Source organism: Syngnathus typhle, linkage group LG3 (assembly GCF_033458585.1).
Source record: "Syngnathus typhle isolate RoL2023-S1 ecotype Sweden linkage group LG3, RoL_Styp_1.0, whole genome shotgun sequence".
In the NCBI taxonomy this organism is placed as follows: domain Eukaryota; kingdom Metazoa; phylum Chordata; class Actinopteri; order Syngnathiformes; family Syngnathidae; genus Syngnathus; species Syngnathus typhle.
This window is the reverse complement of record NC_083740.1, coordinates 16978063-16996308: the sequence shown is the minus strand read 5'-3', so window position 1 is coordinate 16996308 and position 18246 is coordinate 16978063. Positions and strand designations below refer to the sequence as shown.

The 18246-nt window shown below is 43.5% G+C and overlaps 1 pseudogene; it reads left to right on the top strand.

Moving 5' to 3' along the window:
* LOC133151155 (lysine-specific demethylase 2A-like) overlaps nucleotides 1-18246 on the top strand; it is a 203130-nt pseudogene that overhangs the window by 178521 nt on the left and 6363 nt on the right.

The following is an 18246-nucleotide window of genomic DNA, read 5'->3' as shown; positions in this document are numbered from 1 at the left end:
TTTGCATTAGTCATTTGAGATGTTTCTTCTGCTCCTCTCATCACTGTGTGTTGAATTCTGACATGTCCTGTTAAGACTCCAAAAACAATTACATTTGACAAAACATTGAATCTTACAGTAGACTCAATTATTCTACTCCCCCACCCTTTTGACACATTCACGTAATGTGTCAATAGCGTCGTTGGGGAGCAAAAGGGACCAGCAAGGTGTCCCGCACACATTATCATACCCATCCCGGCTGGACTAGATGGTCTTGTCTTGTCTTGTCCAGCCACAAGAACCGGGCCTATACCAGCTCAGTGGCCTAGTGGTAGAGTGTCCGCCCTGAAACTGGAAGGTTGTGGGTTCAAACCCCGGCCGGGTCATACCAAAGAATCTAAAAGTAGGACCCATTGCCTCCCTGCTTGGCACTCAGCATTAAGGGTTGGAATTGGGGGGTTAGATTACCAAATGATTCCCGAGCGCGGCACCGCTGCTGCTCACTGCTCCCCTCTCCCCCAGGGGATGGATTAAAATCACATGGGGATAGGTTAAATGCAGAGGACAAATTTCACCACACCCAGATGTGTGTGTGACAATCATTGGGACTTTAATATTTTAATCTTTCTCCATTGAACCATTTGACGTCAATGGTGCCCCTGAGTAATCATCAAATCCTATTCATCTCAATTTGTACTATACTTACAGGCAAGAGGAATTCTGTCTTCAATTGTCTTCAATTTTTTTCAAGATGGCGGCGCGTGCATACGCAGCGACCTCTCTCTGTCCCGCCCAAACGGTGTTTTGTCCGTCTAATGAGTGTTTGTCCGGCAGTTTTTTTTGTTCGTCTCGTCGTACTGAGTCGTGCTACAAGTACGGCAGGCAGGTTCTGATTAACATCGGCCAAAGCGAGTTTTGTCGAGTTCTGGACTTTGATGCGGGAACATTAAAGGAGCTCGGACTGCTACGTCCTGAAGCGTCGCCGGGCTCGTCTGCTATTCCTCCCCCGGTTGGGAAGCGTCGAAAGCGGTGTGCGAGGAGGCTGAAGAAGGGCAAACGCGGGGGCATCCGGGCCAGGCTGGCGGCCAACCCTGCTCGCCGGCCGTGCCTTCCATTCTTCTGGCGAATGTTCGATCGCTGGACAACAAAATGGATTACATTCGCTTGCTGCGATCTACAAACCGGACAGTGCGGGACTGCTGTGTGCTCGTGTTCACTGAGACTTGGTTGACTGTCAACATTCCGGACTCTGCCGTACATCTGGAGCGGCTAGCGTGCTATCGGGCGGACCGGGCCATTGTACAAGGGGGGAAATCTCGTGGAGGTGGAATATGCGTCTACATCCGTGACGAATGGTGCCGGGACTCTGTAGTGGTATGCAAGCACTGCTCGCCACTGGCGGAGTTCGTGATCATTAAGTGCCGTCCTTTTTACCTGCCAAGGGAATTTACCGCGATTCTGCTCGTCGCGGTTTACTCCCGCCTTCCAACATCGAAGGCGACAGGATCGCGGCTCTTAGTGAACTGTACCAGGCTGTCAGTGAACAAGAGACAGCGCACCCTGACGGTTTCACCATCTTCGCTGGGGATTTTAATCATGCTAACCTGAAGTCTGTTTTTCCGAGGCTTCACCACCATGTTAATTTTCCTACGCGTGGCGACAGCTTCCTGGACCTGGTCTACTCTTCGCATAAAGGAGCTTTCAAAGCCGCCCCCCTCCCCCATCTTGGACTTTCTGACCATATCACTGTTATGCTTTTGCCTGCATACAGACAAATGGTGAGAGCGTCCAGGCCAGTTCGCAAGCAGGTACGGGTGTGGCCTGAGGGTGCCTCTGATGCACTGCATGACTGCTTTGGCTCTACTGACTGGGACATGTTTAGGAGGGCTGCCACTTGCGACGATCGGACAGACATTGAGGAGTATACTGACTCTGTTTCCTCCTACTACATCAGGAAGTGCATTGATGATGTGACTCTCTCAAAATCCATCGTCACACGGGCTAACCGGAAGCTATGGCTGACAGGTGCTGTCTTCAGGCTGCTGAGGGCCAGGGACAAAGCCTTTAGAGCGGGGGATGAGGCTGGCTTGAGGACTGCGAGGGCTGACCTGTCCCGGGGCATCAAAGATGCAAAGAGGGCGTTCTCGTGCAAAATTACCGCCCACTTCAAGGACAGCAGGGACGCACGGAGCCTTTGGCAGGGCATTCAGACCATCACGGATTACAAGTCCGCGCCGCAGAGCTGTGAAGGCGACGTCCGTCTGCTCAATGACCTCAACAGCTTCTTTGCTCGCTTCGACGCTCAGAACAGCACTTGCCCGCTGAAGGGCACTCCCCCTTCACACGAGCTGCCCCTGTGCCTCTCCGCCGACAGCGTGAGGAGGGCGCTTGCCGCTATCAACATCCGTAAGGCGGCGGGCCCTGACAACATCCCGGGTCGAGCGCTGAAGGACTGCGCTGGTGAGCTGACGGATGTCTTCACAGACATCTTTAACACTTCCCTGCAGCAGGCCATCGTCCCGTCGTGTTTCAAAGCTGCCACCATCGTACCTGTGCCGAAGAAACCCGCTCCGTCCTGCTTCAATGACTACCGCCCCGTGGCACTTACGCCCATCATCATGAAGTGCTTTGACCGGCTTGTCATGGAGCACATCCGATCCGTTCTCCCCCCCACCATTGACCCCTTCCAGTTTGCGTACCGAGCCAAACGGTCCTCTGAGGATGCCATCTGCTCTGCCCTCCACTCGGCCCTCACCCACCTGGAGAGAAGGGACTCGTATGTGAGATTGCTGTTTGTGGACTTCAGTTCTGCCTTCAACACCATTGTGCCACAACGCCTCATCAGCAAACTTGACACGCTGGGCCTCAGTACCTACCTCTGCAACTGGCTACTGGACTTCCTCTGTCAGAGGCCACAGGTAGTACGTGTTGGCGACAAAATCTCCGCCAGCATCACGCTGAGCACGGGGTCCCCCCAAGGCTGCGTGCTCAGTCCGCTGCTCTCCACCCTCCTGACGCATGACTGCACTGCAACCTACAGCGACAACCGTATAGTGAAGTTTGCTGGCGACACGACTCTGTTGGGTCTCATCACCAAGCGAGACGAGACTCAATACAGGCTGGAGGTTGACCTTCTGACCACGTGGTGCAGGGACAACAACCTCCTGCTGAACGTCGACAAGACCAAGGAGATTGTTGTGGACTTCCGGAAGGGTCACACCCAACACCCGCCGCTGACCATCGACGGTGCTGTGGTGGAGAGAGTGAGCAGCGCCAAGTTCCTGGGGGTGCACATCAGTGAGGATCTCTCCTGGTCCACCAACACCGCATCGCTGGCAAAGAAAGCCCAGCGCCGCCTGTACTTCCTGCGGAAACTCAGACGAGCGAGCGCTCCTCCGGCCGTCATGACTACATTTTACCGCGGCACCATTGAGAGCGTCCTCTCCAGCTGTATTGCTGTTTGGGGTGGCGGCTGCACTGACTACAACTTGAAGGCCCTGCAGTGCATAGTGAACACGGCTGGTAAGATTATTGGTGCTTCGCTCCCCTCCTTGAAGGACGTTTACACCTCCCATCTCACCCGCAAGGCGACCACGATTGTGAGTGATGTGAGTCACCCCGCTCACTCTTTGTTCGAGCTTCTGCCCTCTGGGAAGAGGTACAGAAGCCTGCGCTCCCGCACCACCAGACTCTCAAACAGCTTCATACTCCAGGCTGTTAGGATCCTGAACTCGCTTCCCCGTTCTGCGTAGCGTCCTGTACTTTTACTGTCTGTATGCACACTGGCTCTTATTTGTTGTGTTATCTGTTTATTTATTAATCATTATTACTCTTATTATTTATTGTTTGTGCCTTCTTGTTTTTTATATTGCGTCGTTTGCTTGTATGTCTATCGTGTAATATGTCTTATCACCGTGGGATAGAGAAAACGGAATTTCGATCTCTTTGTGTGTCTCGGCATGTGAAGAGTTGACAATAAAGCAGACTTTGACTTTGACCACGTCACCTCCACATCAACCTACCTAGGCCATTCATATGCGCGCGCACACACACACAAACTAACAGACACAAAGGCACCCATTCATTCACCATCACAGCTCAACCCCTGTCCCACAACATTTAACTTCATGATGGCTGAGAGCAGGCAGACATTGAAGTCCAATTTTATTGCCCTTTTGAACTGGGCAGATAGGAGTGTTTGCGAGAAGAGTTTGAGCACTTCCTAATGATTCCTCCTAACCAAAGACCATTTATGACAGGGGCTATTCCATTTATTGCCTCCTGTCTTAAAGGAGATTCTCTGGTCTTGGTCGGATCTGGGCTGGGAGAATGGATGTTAAATCCTGTAGCAAATGGTTCCTTTGATCAGTCAAACAAATGTTGATTAGCCAGGGAAGCGCATAAGCGTGTGCCCTTCCAAACAGATACCCCACTTCCTCAAAGCTTCTTTAGTCATTTTTCAATAATCTTCCAATTGTTTACATCAAAAGTTTGAAAAGCTTGAAAAAAATTTAACTTAATGGTATGACCCCAAATATATTAGAGAATCCATATGTCGTACAGTGTTGTATTTTTACTATCTTTCACTATCTGTCCTACTCACTCACTCCTTCTGAGGCTTCGCAACGCCCATGCCTCACACCTTGACAAACTCTTTTGGAAGATGTGTTCTTTACTACATGTGATTCTATCATCATTTAATTTGACTTTCTTTCCAAAACGCTTCTCAATTTCCCAGTTCACACATCTTCTGCATGTGTTACTGGTTCTCCAGTTTTTTTTCTCTCGTTAATTATCACTCCAAAAGCAACCTTTTTTTCCCCTTAGCATTTAACTTACTCAAAATCACTCTTTCTTCAATGTTGCTCTACTAATTTCCGATAGTAGTCTCCAACAACTTCAACCATTCAATCTGTATTTTCCTTTCATTCAGGCAATCAGTCATCAATGCTCATTTGCATCTCTCACACAGTCTCCAAAAAGGAGTCTTTCCATCACATTGGTCCCAATTCATCCAAGCCCCCCACACAACATTCATATACCATTTTCAACTCAAGGTTAAAATATTATCGAAGTGGTCGTTTAATGCAGGATGCTTGGTCCCCATGTGCCGAAGCAGTTTTGAAGGCTTCATTGCCTGTCGCCACTTACGCAGAGTGGGCTTGGCGCGTCAATCACCAGTGCCAATAAATCCATATTTTAAGTAGGACTCCAGAAATGTTCTTTTAAATGCATCTTTCCTTTTCTTAGAAGTCGTAGCCTCTTCTTCCGTCTCCTCATTGGGCTTTTTTCCCTTTCCGAATAAGCCTTCCAAACATTTTTGCTTGCTTCGCATGCTCGACTGACGTGACATGTCACGTGACCGAGACAAGCGTCTTGACTTGAACCGACGGATGTAATTGGGAGAGAATCGCACAATCTTTTATATTTTTCAAAATAAATTCTTACTCATTTTTTGCTAGCTTTGCGGGCTCGACTAGGAAAACATGTCACGTGACCGGGACGAGCGTCTTGACCTGAATTAATTGATCGTCGATAATAATAATAAAAAAAAAATCCTGTGCGGCTTGGCGGCCCGGTACCAAGTGACCCACGGACCGCTACCGGTCCGCGACCCGGTGGTTGGGGACCACTGCTCTAGGGGGTACGTGAGATTTTACAAACGTATATATAAAACAGTTTGAGAACCACTGCTCCAGAAGAGCCACTTCATCCGGAGGGGGACTCTACAACACCCCCTCCTTCCACAAGACTTAAAATCTTCTGTCCTGCCTATTTAGCTCGGACAAACCAAAGCCGTATAGCTCGTGCACCTTTAACTTTTCACACGTTTCACAACAACACAATCACACAACTTTAGGGCTTTTACTTACTTGTCCCCTGGTTCGTTGCACTGCCGGACCCCGTCAATCCACCTCTGTTAGACGAAGGCAAACCTAAGATGCTGGCCCAGCGAAGAAATCCTCTTCCCAGGACTTTCTTTTCCAGGTCCTCCTAAAGGACGCTGGCTTGTCGACAATGCAGCACGTCCTGCTCCGTCAGCCAAATGGCGGGTATGAGGGATCCGGGTCACGGCACCAAAATGTTAGGGTGGTGCTCACTCTAACTTATTTTGCAAGAACCACACGGGAGACATGTAAGTCATTTTAGACACCTGCAGGTGGAGAGTCCATTCGTCGCTGTGCGTACAGCGATGATCGAATGAGGCCTCTTGCAGGAGAATTTTTATTGAGAGAAACAGAGTGGGGGTGAGAGTGGGGATGAGAGTGGACAGGATGGGGCTGGCCTGCTGATCAAAGCATAACAGTGGGTCTTTTACGACGTTGTGTAAACAAAGCAACGTTGATTGCTTCCTCTGCAGCTAGTCAATCAGTTCAAAAGATCTTAGCACTTTGTTCTACTACTTTTATTAAGACAGGACAAACACTAACATTTAATATTTGACCTCTATAAAAGGGCTAATAGAGGGCCAATTTGAAAAACAAATAAGTTCAGGCTAGGCAATGATAATGATAAATTTCAGGTCGATTATGGTGATCTGGTTTGTGCGTATTTCTTGATCAAGCCTTGTGCCTGGTTGCAACACATATACGTAATTCAGTAAATGGCATTAATGCAAGACTGCGGATGCAAACCACCATTGTACTCCATTAAAAGAACAAGGTGGTCACATGTGTGGCAACAGCCAATCAGACACGACCTGTAACATTCGATTCAGTTTCAAGTTGCGTAAATTGCCAACTGCCAGTGAAAGCCAAAAGAGTAACTTGGTTGTTTTGTGTATACTCTGCATTGTCACAGCAATGCCTTTTTGCAAAAAGGCATGATCTGCACATTTTATCTTCATGACTCCCACTCCCAAGCAAATGTGAGATCGATATGATTAATTTGCAAGGAGAAAAACATGAATGAACTAGAGCAGGGGTGGGCAAACTACGGCCCGCGGGCCACATGGCCCATGGGACAGTTTAATCCGGCCCGCCAACCCCTGAACAAATTGTATTATTAAACTTTTTTTTTTTTGGTCATTTTGCCTGCAATGACTGCGTTTCCCCAGTAAATGGGGAAGCGCTCGCCTGCTCATTTACTACCAGAAGCCGTGTCAGAAAGCTCGGTGCACACTCACAAGTGCGTGTACGTACTCGGTAGTACGGACATGGCGCACTCGCGCTCTATTTGTATCAGTCCCGAATTTAGAGCGTGGGCTGTGACGACTGCATTCTTGTAATTCGCGCGCTGAGCTTTCAGATGCAGTTTTGCGCTAAAGCCACCCACAAACCTTCCCCTGGAATCCTTCCATTAAAATAAGTCGGCCAAGGAAAAGCAAGGTGGACACAGTGCCGAGTGTTTAAAAGAGAGTGGCCAATTTGGCTCGACGTATGCGACGTGACGTTCAGCCACATGAACGTCAACATCAACCCGTCACAGATCGAGGTAAACGGACCAACACCTCGAATCTCTCCTAAGAATTGCCACAACAAATTTTACTCCAGACTATGACGCACTAGCAAAAAAGGGAGACCAACAACACTGTTCCCACTGAAAATGAAGGGGAGGCATTTTGAATATGATTTGTACACATAGCAGGGATTGAAACTAGCGACCATTCTCATTTTCAAACAATGCAGGATGCTCAAGGACATAAGCATTAAAGGCTAACTTTAAGGAAGTGTTTCCCGTTTCCTCACCTCTGTTACCAGGTGTTTGCGAGTTAAAACTCTGCTCTGATTTTCAGATACCCCTCACCGTGTTGCCGTTTTGATTACTTTATTTGGGTGTATGCTTTCACCGATTCTTCAAGATGATATATTTGGTCAGAATGTTTGCCGTTTGATGTGATCTGATCTCATAAAATAAACATATTTCATTAATCTGACCTGCAGGCACTGAAGTGATGGAGACTGTTATTCATAATAACAGTGTCGTATTTTATGAGAATCACTGATAGCAGTTTTTTAGTGAATTTTTTTTTTTAATGCTGTTAATAAATGCATTTGTTTTCAAAGAACTTGTTTGGAATATCCATGCTTTACTACCTACTAAAGGCCAAAATCTTTTATGCAATGACCTTTACAGGTCGCTTATATTACTTCACACAAACACTACGTCCATCTGCTCCTGGTTCGGCCCGCGAGTCAAAAAGTTTGCCCACCCCTGAACTAGAGAATGCAATTTCTGGAGAAATTGTATGTGAGGGCTAATAGGCTGAATTAAAACTTGTGGAATGTTATGGAATAATAATACAGCTTTTTTCCGTGTATAATGCGCCCCCATGTATAATACGCACCCTAAAAATGGCATGGTGATGCTGGAAAAAAGCCTGTACCCATGTATAATACGCACCCCAAATTTTTTTTTTTCTTTTTTCCCAATGATCGTCACACACGCAGGGAGGCAATGGGTCCCATTTTTATAGTCTTTGGTATGGTCTTAACTAGGCTGGATGTATTTTTTTTGTTGGCGTTGATTTCTCCGACTGCCCGTAAAGGCACCACCGCGATCAGTGCGGACATGTGAAAAAGGCGTGCGGACATGTGAAAAAGGCGGCTCTGTATGGGAGAGACGTTGAAGAGGAATAAAAACACCCTTGGAAGCCAAAACTTGCCCCTCTTCGTGACTCGGAGCCGCAACAAATGTTTCGGATTTGTGTAGGGTACATTGTGACAGCAAACGAGCAGGTGATCGAGCAAGCGTCTGATACGAGAGCATTGCGTTCCTATGGAGCGTGTTTGACGTGAACAGCAGAGACGAAAGGAACAAGGCAAAGTGTTGTGAAATAAAATATTACCTGTAATACGCATTTTGTTATTTGCTGATTGAAACTGCTAATTAAACTGTGAATTGAAACTAATAGGAAGAAAACTGAACTCTCGCTCTTTATATAGCTGACGTGTCTTGGGCATCCGTTCTGCGCATCGGATCCATAGTCCATCCACAGTGATACTGCCTCCGTATGACGTCCGGTCCGCGATGGAGATTAAAAAACAAACAGTATTTGACAATAACACACCATCACGGATTGCACCATCGCATCAAACGATGTGTCGTCAATTATGAATTTTACTGACTAAGTGTGTTGGGCAGGATGGCTGAATGCGATGCGCGATTGACAACAAACAAGAAGAAAGGTGATTTCAAGTTTTATTTCGAGGGAGATTTGTCATGTCTCGTCCCCAGTTTTGCTATGTGTCTAGGTTGCCATAGTTTCTGTTCGCGTCGCCCCTCCCTTCCTGTGTCACCTCAATCAATGTAACGTGTTTTGTATTTAAGTCCTGTCTGCCCCTCGCTCACCGTCGGATCATTGCATGTGTTACTGTCATGATGTCTGTTTGGTTTCTGTTCCTGTCTTTGGTAATGTCACCCTGTCTTTTTGTTCCACGACTTTGTCGGTCAGTCCTGCTGTTGGTTTTGTTGTACCATGATTTTCTTAAAAAAAAAAAAATAAATAAATAAAAATTTAAAAAAAATTGTACCCATGTATAATGCGCACCCCAGATTTTAGGACAATAAATTACCGTATTTTCCGCCCTATAAGGCGCACCTAAAAACCTAAAATTTTCTCAAAAACCAACAGTGCGCCTTATAGTCCGGTGCGCCTTATATATGGACCAAATTCCTAAATTTAAACTGGCCCAAAGCATTGTGTCATGAAATCAATCATAAGTGGCCCGCTGAAGACTATGAATCATGACTCAAAAAGACTATGGATCATTATTTTATGATTATAAAGTAATTTGTTCCGTCTGAAGTTGAAATAAAAAAGATAAAATGGAGAATGATTTGATTTGGATTAAAAATCTGACATGATGCATTAATGGTGCGCCTTATAGTCCGGTGCGCCTTATATAAGGATAAAGTTTTAAAATGGGCCATTCATTGAAGGTGCGCCTTATAGTCCGGTGCGCCTTATATGCCGGAAAATACGGTAGTTAAATTTTGCGCATTATACATGGAAAAAAACGGTAATAGGTATGAGCTAAAGAGTTTAAAGTGGGAACAACCTCAATCAGTCAAAGAATGTGGAAATTAGAGAGGGAAAATTGAATGAGTTCAAATACTAATAATGGACCGATTTGAATCAGTCAGGCAATGTAGAACTTAGAGGGGAAAACCTGAATGAGTCAAAATATTTGTGGGTCTTGTAATGGGGACAATGTAGAATTTTTGGGAACGGAGAATTCTCAGAATCAGGAGGCATGAGCTGAATAGTTTGAAATGGAACGGTTTGAATCAGTCAAGAATTGTAAAAATTAGAGGAGAAAAACTGAATGAGTCTTAATACTTGTGGGTCTTGTAATCGGGAGAATGTTGAATTTTCAATACGGGAGAATTATTGGAATCAGTAGGCATAAACTGAATAGTTTACAGGTGGAACGGTTTGAATCAGCCAGAAATGTAGAAATTAGAGGGAAAAAACTGAATTAAAGTTAAAAAGTTAAAGTCCCAATGATTGTCACACACATCTGGGTGTGGTGAAATTCATCCTCTGCATTTAACCCATCCCCGTGTGATTTTAATCCATCCCCTGGGGGAGAGGGGAGCAGTGAGCAGCAGCGGTGCCGCGCTCGGGAATCATTTTTGTGACCTAACCCCCCAATTCCAACCCTTAATGCTGAGTGCCAAGCAGGGAGGCAATGGGTCCCATTTTTATAGTCTTTGGTATGACCCGGTCGGGGTTTGAACCCACAACCTTCCAGTCTCAGGGCGGACACTCTACCACTAGGCCACTGAGCTGGCCAATGAGTCCAAATACTTGTGGGTTTTGTAATGGAGAGAATGTGGAATGTTTGGTAAGGGAGAATTCTTGGAATCAGTTCGCATAAGCGGAATAACTTAATGCTGGAACAGTTCGGAACAGTCAAAAAATGTAGAAATTGGATGGGCAAAACTGAATTTTTAATCAAATTTAATATTTTCTGGATATTTTGAAGTGAAAATAAACATTTTAATTTTTATGTTTCTCCTAGCTGGTCAACCAGATCTACTTAAAACTTGCATCATGTTTAAGACAAAATTTGTGAGTTCTCTTGAAACGATGTTGCCATGGCAATGCTATGTTTCTCAAGAAAACGTTACGTTTGAGGGTCTAACCGTGCACATAAACTTGTGAAATACTGCACACGCACCAGGGCAGGCAAAATCATAAATACGTCATCAGTTTATGGTGCGATGTTTTAGTTGAATGAAGCAGAACTGTGTCGGAGGCGAACAATTTGATAGCCAGTCACTCTTATCTCAGACACCATAGTAGTAGTATATTATGCAATTTAAGGAACACGGATTACTAACAATATTGTTGGGTTTGCATTCATTTATGGTGAGAGCTTAATTTAATGGAGACATTAATTGGTTGAGAATTGGTATGTGATCAGACTCTTCAAATGTTATTTTCCAGGCCAAGTCATCATGGCAACCAGGGCTCTGTAGATCAGTTGGCATCTTCAGAGGAAGGGAAACCCTCCACTTCTGTCTCTGCTGCAGTGTCAACTCCATCCTTGCTGTCCCTATCATCTTTTCAGGATGTGGATGAGAGTGGAGGAAAGAAGGAAGTTTGGGTCTCTGTTTTCAGATACCTTAACAAAGCTGAGTTGCTCAAATGCATGAGCGTCTGCAAGGCCTGGTATAAGTGGTATGTCCTACATAAATGTGTTCTTCTGGAGTAGAGGTGCATGGTAGAGATGTATATTCAATATAAGGTATGAATTTGGACAAATCTGACAAATCTGGACCCTACTGGCATATCACGGTAATGCATGTTGTTTGATATCCCCCGCTATGTGCACTTCTCAGTGTGACAGTGACATCAATGTATGGCCAGCCACAAGAGAAAGTGGGGGAAAAGACATCATTGAAATAATATATGTTTGTCGTTATGCTTGCATCAAAAAATTTAAACTTCTGCAAGCAGCGTTATCAGTAAAACAAAAGGGGAGACAGAGAGAAAATGTGCTATTTGCGAAGCTATCAAAATGAGGTCACAAATTATCGAAATAAATGATTTTGTAATATAGTCACATTGGTGTGACTGGAACCACATTACAGGGGAGAGTAAGTAACTAGGAAAACAAATGACCCAGCAACCTAATGAGTGAGGGATCCGAGAGGGAAAAATTACGTAAAGAAAGCTACACACAGCCACCGTAAACTTGAAACGAAGTTGGAACGTCACCAGTGTTTATTTTAACTGAGAGGAGTATACATATTACACTAATATAATAAATATTTAAAATATAAAAACATTTAACAGTACCACATTAAAGATATTTTTTTCAGCAACAATATTGGATAGAGGCAAAAAAAAACATCTTCAATTGCATATCCAATCCGATAAACATTGTTATTTGAGTGTTGAGTTAATTATGTTTGAGATCTGATTAAAGAAATCAGAAAAGGACTTGCTACGGCCGAAAAGGGAAGAGGTAAAAGCTAATTAATACACAGACACAAATATTTTAATAATTTATCGAAAACTAAATTCAAAGCCTGATTTCAGTGTTTTGATTTAAAATATCAGCTGCACCAGGGAGTGCTAACTTTTAATTAACATTAGTTTCATCATTATTTATCAATTTAGCTCCTCAAATAGACTGAATGATGAAAAGCACTGTATACTAGGGGTGTAACGATTCATCGATACACATCGATTTATTGGCATCGATGCTAAACGTAAACATCGATTTATATCGCCGTGTTTGACCTCGTACATTAGACACGACTTTATTTTGAAATCCAGTTCATTGTTGCTCGCTTCCTCTTTCCGGGAGCAGTGCGCGCGGCGTTGTTGTGTTGTGAGCAGAGCAGGCACGTGAAAGGGGAGTCGACAACTAGTACGCGGCTCCTGGGCTGGTGCTATGGCTAGTGTCCAAAAAGACGAGGACATTTGCTCCCCTTTAGGCTTCAAGTCATTCGTTTGGAAGCACTTTGGATTCCAAAGAAAAGATGGCTCAACGGACAAGACACGTGCAGTTTGTAAATCCTGCCATGCGGTGATCAAATATTCAGGGAGCACAAATCTCGCCGCACATTTAAAGAAAAAACATGACATCAAAGTTCAGTGTTAAAATAAGCACTTTGTATACTACAATACTCTTGTAATTTCCTAAATAAAGAGTTTGCAGTACCTTGTTGATTTTGCGTATGAATTGTTATAAATCAGGATATTGTTCTATATTTTTTATTAAAAAAAAAAATATCGATCGTAGAGCACTATATCGCGATATATCGTGAATGAATCGCAGCAGGCTTTAAGATATCTTATCGTAGTTCTTTGTATCGTATCGTGACAAAACCCGCGATTTACACCCCTACTGTATACATTAGTGAATAATTTCTTACATTGTTATGAATAAAAAAAATGTAACCTTATTTTTATTTCGGGATATTTAACGTTACTGTTATATACGTACATTTGTGGTCATGTTGCCCAGCCTTTTTCTGACGTGTTAAAGAGGTCCTAAAATTACAATTTCTTATTTGATGCAGGAGCTTTGATAAGCACCTATGGAGCCATCTGGATCTGAGCCGATTCAACCCCCTTAGTAACCAGGCCTTGGCGGGTATCATAAAACATCAGCCCACCTCTTTGGACCTCTCATGGACACCCTTGGCCAAAAGACAGCTCAACTGTCTTCTAACCAGGCTTCCAGGTAAAGATCTCTATAAAGTGATCTCTCGTTTATTGTGCAATAAACAAAGCTCTGCGAAATAGAAGCGGTATATATATTTGTTGTATTATTTATGAATTTACACACCATTGTCTAGAAATTTACAAAAAAAACTTGCCGGGAGCCGCAATTATTCGGCGCTCAATGGAATATGGGTTTTAAGAATTATACTTGAAATGATGGGTTGCAATTTTGTCTTGTACATTACAAGATGGACCCAGGACAAGAAAAGGGATCAAGTACCTTTTTGGCCAAGCACATCCTAACATTGATTCGCAGATTATTTTGCCCATTCCTTTTTCAGATTCACTCTCTGTCTTACTTTAGGTCTTCGAGAGTTAAGGCTTGCTGGCTTGGCCTGGCCATGCCTGTCAGCATTGGTCTCCTCAACTCTTCCCTCTCTTCGACTACTGGATCTGCGTTGGTGTGAAGGCATTAAAGATACCCAATTTCAAGAGCTCCTCTCCTATCATGGTCAGATTCAACACAAATGAGAATTCGTACAAATTCTCTACATTTATTCACGTTGACAACACACACACATACACGCACACTCCCTCTCATTTTAGGTTCGGAGTCATCTCGTTGCAGACTAAGGAACATAGTAGCACTGCACCTGTCTGGTCTGGATATCAATGAGTCCACTTTGAGACTAATTCAACAACATATGCCACTATTGGAGAAGCTGGATCTGGCTCACTGCAAGAAGATTACGGATTCTTCAATAGCTTTGCTGGCAACAGGAGGCACACACACACGGACCAACCTCAATGAACTCATTTTATCAGGTATTTTATTTACATTTTGTAATTGTCCAAAGGGACTGTATTCATTTGTGAGACCACTTTTGTCTTTCTTTGATATTGCTTCACACAATTTTCACTCATACTTAACTTCCTCATCTCCTAACTGGAATCGTTCAATAGCTGTAGTTCTGTCAAATTCAATTCACACAATTTTCACACATACCGTATTTTCCGGACTATAAATTGCTACGGAGTACAAGTCATACCAGCCATAAAATGCATATGAAAGAAGGAAAAGACATATAAAAGTTGCATTGGAATACAAGTCACATTTTGGGGGGAAATTTATTTGATAAAATCCAACATCAAGAACAGACATGTCATCTTGAAAGGCAATTTAAATCAAAAACAGAATAGTGGCAACAACAGGCTGAATACAGTACGGTATGCTAACATTACAGGACACAAACAACAAACTGAGAATGTGCCTGGTATGTTAACATATATTAAGTTTTTCAAATAACTATAGCATAAATAACATGTTAACAATTTTACCAAACCATCCGCGTCACTCCAAATCACTAAATCCAATGAAATCTTCATCCTCTGTGTCACTTTTAAACAATTCCGCTAACTCCGGAAGTCAAAGATGCAGCGCTTCCTCTTCTACGTCGCTTATGTCACTCATCCTTCAGTTGCAGTTAATTTTATTCCAGCCTTTCTGAATCCTGACACACAGGCCTAGAGCACCCTCTTGCGGTTCAGTGTGAAAATAACATGCGCCCTACTTTAAAACCTTAACATTAGTTTTCGACGGAATTCAGGAGCAATTTGTTGAAGCCAGTGAATAAAGAGGCTGTTTCCTTGTGAACTCAAAGCAGCAGTCTTTATTTGTAAAAGAACCGGTTTATGAAATGCTAAATTTTGAGGCCGATTCTGGTCACACTACCCTGAAAACACCCGATCGCGTCCCATTTCAGAAGCTAAGCAGGGCCTGGTTAGTACTGAAATGGGAGACCATCTGGGAATACCAGGTGCTGAAAGCTTTTCTTTTTTTTTTTCGCACTTATTGTTAAAGCAAATTTGTTCAACAGCCATCAAGTACTGCCTCTGCTTGGCATTTAATCAGCGGTTTCAGAGGTGATTGTACCTATAAAGTGCTAAATTTTGAAAACCATCTCAGCTTATGGCCATACTACCCTGAGAACGCTTGATGTCGGAAGCTAAACAGGGTTGGGCCTGGTTAGTACTTGGATGGGAGACCGCCTGGAAATACCATTTGCCGTAATATTTTTTTTAACCTCGATCATTTAACAACAGCCATCTAGTACCGTAGCTGCTTGCCGTTAATATTAACCCTAGTTTAACGCCATACATTAAAACCTGATAGAATAATGTGTTAATAATTTCACACATAAGTCACTCATGAGTATAAGTCACACCCTCGGTCAAACTATGAAAAGAAAGCTGCGATTTATAGTCCGGAAAAAAATACGATACTTTGCTTCCTCATCGCTAAACTGGAATCGTTCATTGTAACACAGCTGAAGCTCAGTCGAATTCAAGTCAATTCGAATTACAAACTGGATTCGGTTGAAGTTAGGAAATTGTGTAAAATGTAAATAAAACCAAAATACAATGATTTGAAAATCCTTCTCAACCCATATCCATAACTCTGAATGTTACGTCAGGCCCGTTCTCAGCTCGTTTGTGTTTATGTCACGTTAGCATACCTATCGTTTAGCCCAGGGGTGGGCAAACTTTTTGACTCGCGGGCCGAACTGGGTTCTAAATTTGGACTGGAGGGTCGAACCAGGAGCAGATGGACGTAGTGTTTGTGTGAAGTAATATAAGCGACCTGTAAAGGTCATTGCATAAAAGATTTTGGCCTTTAGTAGGTAGTAAAGCATGGATATTCCAAACAAGTTCTTTGAAAACAAATGCATTTATTAACAGCATTAAAAAAAAAAATTCACTAAAAAACTGCTATCAGTGATTCTCACACTGCTGTCATGAATAACAGTCTCCATCACTTCAGTGCCTGCAGGTCAGATTAACGAAAGATGTTTATCTTATGAGATCACATCAAACGGCAAACATTCTGACCAAATATATCATCTTAAAGAATCGGTGAAAGCATACATCCAAATGAAGTAATCAAAACGGCAACACGGTGAGGGGTATCTGAAAATCAGTCAAATCAAATGAGTTTTAACTCACAAACACCTGGTAACAGAGGTGAGGAAACGGGAAACACTTCCTTAAAGTAAGCCTTAAGATTAGTCGCAAACAGGTGGTGCATCAATGTCCTTGAGCATCCTGCATTGTTTGAAAATGAGAATGGTCGCTAGTTTCAATCCCTGCTATGTGTACAAATCATATTCAAAATGCATTTTTTTACAATAAACTTGAGAGCCTCCCCTTCATTTTCAGTGGGAACAGTGTTGTTGGTCTCCCTTTTTTGCTAGTGCGTCATAGTCTGGAGTAAAATGTGTTGTGGCAATTCTTAGGAGAGATCCGAGTTGTTGGTCCGTTTACCTCGATCTGTGACGGGTTGATGTTGATGTTCATGTGGCTGAACGTCACGTCGCGTACGTCAAGCCAAATTGGCCACTCTTTTTTTTAAACACTCGGCACTGTGTCCACCTTGCTTTTCCTTGGGCGACTCATTAGACTTCTATTAGAAGGATTCCAGGGGAAGGTTTGTGGGTGGCTTTAGGATAAAACTGTATCTGAAAGCTCAGCGCGCGAGTTACAAGAATGCTGTCGTCACAGCCCACGCTCTAAATTAGGGACTGATACAAATAGAGCGCGAGTGCGCCATGTCCGTACTACTGAGTACGTACACGCACTTGTGAGTGTGCGCCGAGCTTTCTGACACTGCTTCCGGTAGTAAATGCGCAGACGAGCGGCTCCCCATCTACTGGGGTAACACAGTCATTGCAGGCAAAATGACCAAAAAAATGTTTAATAATACAATTTATTCAGGGTTGGCGGGCCGGATTAATTAGTTTGCCCACCCCTGGTTTAGCCTGTTGTTGCTCGTTCATGTCTGTTCTTGGTGTTTTGTCGAATAAATTTCCCCCCAAAATGTGACTTATGCTCCAGAGCGACTTATATATGTTTTTTTTCACGTTATTGTGCATTTTATTGCTAATGCGACTTATATTCCGGAGCGACTTTTAGTCCGAAAATTGCGGTAAATAAAACCAAAATACAACTATTTGAAAATCCTCAACTCATATACAATTGGATACACTACAAAATACTGAGAAAGCTGAGAAACGCTCATCAAACACCTATTTGGAACATCTCACATCTGATCAGGCTAATTGGGTACCATGAATGGGTATAAAAGGAGCCTCCCCAAACATGCTCACTCATTCACAAGCAAGGATGGGGCGAAGTTCACCACTTAGTCCACAACTGTGTGAGAAAATAGTTGAACAATTTAAGTACAACCTTTTTCAAAGCAAAATTGCAAAGAATTTAGGGTTTTCAACATCTACGGTCCATAATATCATCAAAAGGTTCAGAGAATCTGGTGAAATTTCTTTTTTAGTCTCTTTTTGCACCTTTATCCCCCTACTTGTACCTTCCTGTAAATCGAGCTGTTGTTACATGCAGTTTCTCACACGTGAGATTAATAAAGTTCCTCTTATCTTATTATCTTATCTTAAATCACTGCACGTAAGCGCCACGGCCGGAAACCAAGACTGAATGACCGTGACCTTCGATCCCTCAAACGCCACTGCCTTAAAAACCGACATGAGTGTGTAAAGGATATCACCAAATGGGCTCAGGAAAACTTCAGAAAACCACTGTCAGTAAATACAGTTCATCACTACATCAGTAAG